Source organism: Strix uralensis, chromosome 4 (assembly GCF_047716275.1).
Source record: "Strix uralensis isolate ZFMK-TIS-50842 chromosome 4, bStrUra1, whole genome shotgun sequence".
Taxonomy (NCBI): domain Eukaryota; kingdom Metazoa; phylum Chordata; class Aves; order Strigiformes; family Strigidae; genus Strix; species Strix uralensis.
In genome coordinates this window covers 13,556,149-13,562,148 of record NC_133975.1, presented here as the reverse complement: position 1 = coordinate 13,562,148, position 6,000 = coordinate 13,556,149, and the positions used below count along the sequence as shown (strand labels likewise).

At 51.7% G+C, this 6,000-nt stretch overlaps 1 protein-coding gene across 5 annotated transcripts in view; it reads left to right on the top strand.

Moving 5' to 3' along the window:
• The first annotated feature begins 1,547 nt into the window (after nucleotides 1–1,547).
• KIAA0232 (KIAA0232 ortholog) overlaps nucleotides 1,548–6,000 on the top strand; it is a 65,431-nt gene continuing 60,978 nt past the window's right edge. For 2 of the 5 annotated variants that reach the window (XM_074865696.1, XM_074865695.1), the window contains exon 1: nucleotides 1,549–1,802. The gene's annotated coding sequence lies outside the window, so the exon portion shown is untranslated. Of the gene's footprint in view, nucleotides 1,803–2,437; nucleotides 2,454–6,000 lie in introns of those variants that run through there. The other 3 variants (XM_074865693.1, XM_074865691.1, XM_074865692.1) reach the window with 3 other exon arrangements.

The window sequence follows — 6,000 nt, the reverse complement described above, 5'->3', positions numbered from 1 at the left end:
ATTCATGACATCAATTACTGCCTCCGTGGTGGTTAAGAGAATGTTAGTAGTCCATTGTAGCTACAGAATCCTGCATATTTAACTTTTGACTAGCCTAAATCACATTTATGACCAAATTAGGCGCTAAGGAAAGCAAAACCTAGCTAAATCAAAAATAAGAGTAATGCTGCTCCTGTATCAGGAAATGAGGATATAGGCTGGGAGGCAGTGGTTACTATCTTGGCTTGTGTTCATGTTTCTTATGATATGTATTTTTATATACAGGCTTAACTTGGTGAAAGGCCTAAATGGGGCTACATCCGGGGTGGGGGGGTAATCACCTTTTCAAAGATGAGCCTGGTTCCAGTCACGTTGTTTGCACAGAAGGAACAGTGTTAGCCAACGTAGATGACATACCGCATTTTGGAACTCTAGGAGCCACATTTAGCAGTGAATAAAAGGAAGAAAACCCTTAGGATTACGCACAGACAGAGGTCTTACTTTGACATCTTACATAATATTGACTTTCCTTAGACCCATACGTGTTCGTATATTTGAGAAATGTAAGGTGCTAGTGTACACCTGAAAAGGGCATTATTATTTTCCCAATTAAGCAGCTTAATTAGTACTTTGGTGTGTCTTGTCATATTTTCAGTCTTACAGTGGCCCATTTTCACCCATCTACTATGCTAAAAATGTCGCTCTTTCATTACTCTACAGTTGTGTAAACAGTTCTGATTAAGCTGGCATTTAATCAATGGGAATAAAATTCTCCCGGCTCCTGAGGAGCTCACCTACTAAAACCGACTTTCAATAGCATCAATCTTCTAAAAGACAACTTTCCTTCCAGACGGGCTTTCATTTAGCAGCAAAATAAACTATTGCTAACCTTGCCCTCGGAGTCGTGAAGGATTTCAAAAGGACCTCACATTACCAACACCGCCACACTCCATCATTATCCCCCATTTCCTCCTTCGCATTCCTGCCCCGGCCCTGGGTGTTTCCCTCCCCGTCGCTACCACGCAGCCAGCCCTCCCGAGGGGGCCAGGGTGGCTCCCGCCGGCAGCTGGCTGAGGGAGGCGAGGCGAGGCGAGGGGCCGCCGCCCGCCTCCCCGCCCGGGTGACGGCTGCCGCAGGCATGAGGGACGACGACGACGAGGGCGCCGCTGCCCTGGCCCGCCGCTGAGGCGGCCCTCGGCGGCGCTCTCCCCGCCGGCCGGCCGGTGACTTTCAAACGCCTCGCCCGCCCCTTTTCTCCTCAGGCGCCCGGCGGACAGCGCGGCCCTCTTTCGGCGGGCGGGGCCGGGCCGAGGCTGTACAACCAGGGCAAAGGGATACTTCCCCTCTGCCCCCCCGCCCTTCCTGCGCGGCGGCTCGCCATGGAGCCGGCTCGCTGGCGCCCGGGCACTACCGGAGGGGGACGGGACAGAGCGACGCGGCGCGGCACACCCCCCCCCGCCGCGGTCGAGAGCTCAGCGCGCCCCTCGCCGCCCGCAGCCCCCCGGCGCGGCCCCACAGCCCGGCCCGCGCGCCTGGGCGGCGGGATCTGGGCCGCCCTCTGGGCGGAAGGATATGGGGAGGAGCCTGCGGCGCAGTCCGCCGGGGCGCTGAGTCCTGTTGCCGGGTGACGGAGCGGCCGGCCCCCCTCCCTCCCCGTGGCGCTCGGAGCCGCCGCTGCCGCCGCCGGTTTACGTAACGCCTCCCAGGGCAGGTCCCGGCTCCGTCCCGCCCGCCTCACTCGGGGACGGCAGCAGCGGGACGGAGTCCGCCGCCTCCTCCGGCTGCCAGAGGCCCCAGGGCCCCGCTCTGCGCCGCCACGGCAGGTAAATACCCGCCGCGGGCCCGGGGAGCAGAGGGAGGGGCAGGGCTGGAGGGAGGGCGGCTGCCGCCCTTCCCGTGGCAACGGGAGAACGGAGCCGGGAGGCGGCGGCCGGTGTGCCCCCCAGCCCCCCCCCCGCCCCGTCCTCCTCCTTCCCGCCGCTGCGCTGAGGGACGGGCAGGCTCGACCCCCGGGGAGGGTCGGGCCGGCGGCTCAGGGCCCGGCCGAGGAGGCCCGCGCCGGCCCGCTCTTCCCTCCCCTCTCCGCTAACAGCCTGGGAAGAGGAGGAGTTGCGGGGCCGGGCCTGGCCGGCGCTGGGAGGACGGTTTCCCGGGACGGCGCGTCCCGCTTCTCGACTGCGCCTGCCGCAGCGCGGCGGGAGCGTGCCGGGGAGGCCGGGGGCAGGGCCGGGGGGAGAGGGGAGGAAGCGCGGCGACGGGAGGAGAGGGGCCGGGGAGGGGGTGACAGGGAGCGCGAGGGGCCGGCCGGGGGGGCTGGCTACGGGCCGGCGGCGAGGCAGGGCTCGGGGGCGGGGCCGGGGGCCCGGCCGGGGTGCCCCGGTCCGAGCGCCTGCCTGGGAGCTGAGCCCCCCCCGCCCCCCCCGCCCCCCCCGCGCTCCTCCATCCCGGTCCGGCCCCCGGGGTCCCAGCGTCAGGTGAGCGGCTTGTGTCGGGGCGGGGGAGGGAGGGAGGGAGGCACCGGCCTAGAGCGGGAGCCGGGGCTCCGTGCCTTCGGGCAGGGTCACGCCCGGGAGGAGAGGAGGAGGGAGAGGGAGGTGGCACCCAGCACCCACCCGTCGTGGGTGCCGGCCGGCGCCGATGTCACCCGGCGCAGTGGACGGGAAACCGGCGGATGCGGCGCTTCGGGTCGGGGTAGCGAGAGCCTGAGCCTGGCAGCCCCTTCCGTGCCCAGCCTGACCGTGAGGTTGAAGTGACGGGGCTTTGCGCACCCCCCCGCCTCCCGGCAGGCCCGGCTGGCGTGCGGGAACGGCTCACGCCGTGACCTTTCATCTGTGCGTAGTTGTACAAAGCGCAGACAGCGGCTGCTGACCGGTGAGGAGGAGTCGGGAGACCGGGCGAAATGCCTCGGGATCGCGGTAAATGGGTACCACCGCTGGCTCAGCTGCGGCGTTCCGGGGTTACCCTGGGGGCCGAGCTAGCTGGTGGGACTCGTTCCCCTCCTTTTTTTTTTTTTTTTTTTTTTTTTTTTTTTTATCTCCCCCCCTTTCCAATAGCATTGTCCTTTAGGGCCTATTGAAGGCAAAAGGCGGATGGAAGGGCTAGGGCTGCTGCTGTTTCAGGAGGAGGAGCTGGGCTGATAGGAGACGGATGGGAGCCGCATCCTATGGCCGCTCGGAGCTGCGCGCCTGGGCGGGCCCGGCAGGGCCGCAGCCTCTCGTCGGCAATGGGCGGGGGGGAGGGGGGGACACGGACAGACAAGGTTTGGCGAAGGTTACAGCTGAATGCAGAAGTGACACAAACTGACACTTCATTCCAGCAAACTCATTTCTATCTTCTCCTCGTGTCTTCTGGATTAAAAGTATACATTTGCTAAGTTGTGTTATGAAACTTTGAGAAAAGCGAAAGTGCGGTGCTTTTTTCGGTTTTGCCTTTGTTTTAATTACTCATTGCAGTACCTGATACTGATCTGAAGGGTGAAAATAGTACGATTTGCTTGTCCATTCAAGTAAAAGGTATTCCTGTATTTCGATGTTTTCCAAATATAAGTAATTCGGGTTGTAGTTTGTAGGCCTGGGATCAGAGGACACTGTGGTACCGGTAGTTGATTTTCCTCATGCAAACCCTTTTAAATGTTTAGGTTTTTACCTTCAGTGGCACATGGCATATTACTTCTGTGTTCCTGGGATGAGGTGGGAATCGTAGATCAAATCTGGTTTCTTAGCTGTCAAAAGTGAGCTCGTGATGATTCAGTAGATAATTGTGTAAAACAAACTACTGCAGTGCTTAAAACCCAAGTATTGCAGGCTTCTCACAATCCATGGGAGTCTGAAATTGACATTTTTTTTTATCATTTAAGACAAAAATATGCCTTATAAAAGTAAATGACATGGAACTTGATTGTTACTTGACATGTAACTGTACAGATTTTATTTTGTACTAATCCTCCATCTGCTGTTTCTTGTCAGTATGGATATGCTAAAATGGTAGTGTACAACCCCTCCCAATCAATAAAGCATATCGTATAGGTATCAAAATCGTCTATTTTGATCACTGAGATATAAAAGGGGGATGTAGGTAACTTGAATAAAATGAGTAGCACATGATGTATTTATAATGTTCTTCATTTTCAAAGACTTAAGAATTACAGGGGAAATCCCGGTTTGTTCACTCCATTGAAAGCATCAGCAGTTTATATCCCCGCCATATTCTGTTTAGCAGATATTCCCACATGTACAGTCACAGAACTTTATCAGTTAATTTGTTTTGTGCACCATGGGGGTAATGATTCCTTGAGGCCACAGATTTTGCAAATTTGGATTGGATACATGACCCTCTAGCTTTTCTGCTTATCAGCAGGGGAATCAGAAGGAAAGGAAGGAGCAAACAGATCAGTATGTGACCCAAAAGGAAAAATTAGAGGCCTTGAACTTTTCTTATCTTAATATGCTGACTTCATAGTCTGCATTCCCCACTGCTTTTGTTGTTGTTGCTATTCGTTAGTCTTCCAAGTAAGAGAAATTCCATAGGGGTAAAATGATGTCAGCATTTTCCTTCGCTCGTTTGCTGTGCATTCTAGCAGGAATAGGGACAGGGGAAGAGCTAGATACTGCTCATAACTTTGTTATTTGTCCTTCTTGAGCATCTTGTTTCTAGGTGATTAAGGGGAATGAAGGAAGCCAAGAGGCTGGTTTTATACTTACCGTGGGTGAATTTTCAGTGGAATTCTATTGGGTTTTAGGCATTGTGCTGTAGAGTCAGAATAGACTTTCTAGCTACCTAGCTAGAATCCTAGCAAAATCATCTATCAGTCTGCTTCTCCTTTAAGCTTTGCGTAAAGCAGCATACAAAATTTGTAGTGATGGATGTTGAAAGTAGTACGTATGTGTTAAATATTTCCTTTAAAGCCATCTAAATGTTCATGTGTTCAAAATAAGAAATTGGAGGGTTTTTTAAAATCTGTTTTGTTTTTGTAGTTTGCGAGAGTAAAAGACCCTTATTTCTTGTTACTCCATTGCAGCTTATTTTTCTTCTTTCTTTTTCTTAAAACATTCATTTATAGCATGGATTTCATACCTGTCTGATAGACTGATAGGGTGAAGTCCCTAACATTGTATAATGGTAATAAGAACCAATAGCTAATAACTAAAAGTAATAACTTACTACTATAATGAGTAACAATGTCTGGTAAAGCAGAATCTGATGAAGACAGCAAGACTTACAATTCCTGTAGGCAAAGAGAGGTAGCAGGAACTATTCTAGTTATCTGCACTGCTAGTGGAGCTTGGAATAAGAATTATCTTCTAGAAGCTATTTAATATGCTCTGTTTATTGGGATAGTTTCTTCTGAATTGTGGAAACAGAGATTGAAATCTTTCGTTTTAGTCCAACAACGATGACAGGCTGGTTGGGTCATTTGTAAATGTAACTATAGAAAGGAGTTGTGTTGTGTCCGTCTCCCCAACCCCACCCCAAGAATTTTTTCAAATTTCATGATACAGTATAAAAATGTTCAAATGAATATTTGAATGCTCAGTTGCATTTCAGTACACAGACAAAAAGAAAATTGGCTGATAGGACAAAAAAGTATGTTTTTTAAAGAATTTGGAAATAATTTACCAGATTTTTGTAGGCAGAAGTGCCAGGTAACTGCAGGGCTGTCAGAGTGTTTTAGCAGAACAAGATCTCGATGAACTAGTTATAATATTTTTACTAAAAGGCATCTTGTTCTACTTTCCTGAAAGTTAGTTGTGTGCATTTATAATGGATGCTGAGGGACTGAATGTGTATTTTATTGGGCCACGGTGGTGGTTGGGGGGTGGAGGGAAGGGTTCAGTAGTTTGAACATTCAGGACAAAGATTATTCTTTTGCAGACTTCTTTCTATAAGTTATTTCTCCAGCTTTACTGGAACCTACTGAATATTTTAAATTTTTAATCTTCTATTTGCTTTATAATTTCACATGCAAGTGTTTGGATTTACTTGCATAAAACTATTCATTGATTATTTCTGCATTATGTAGAT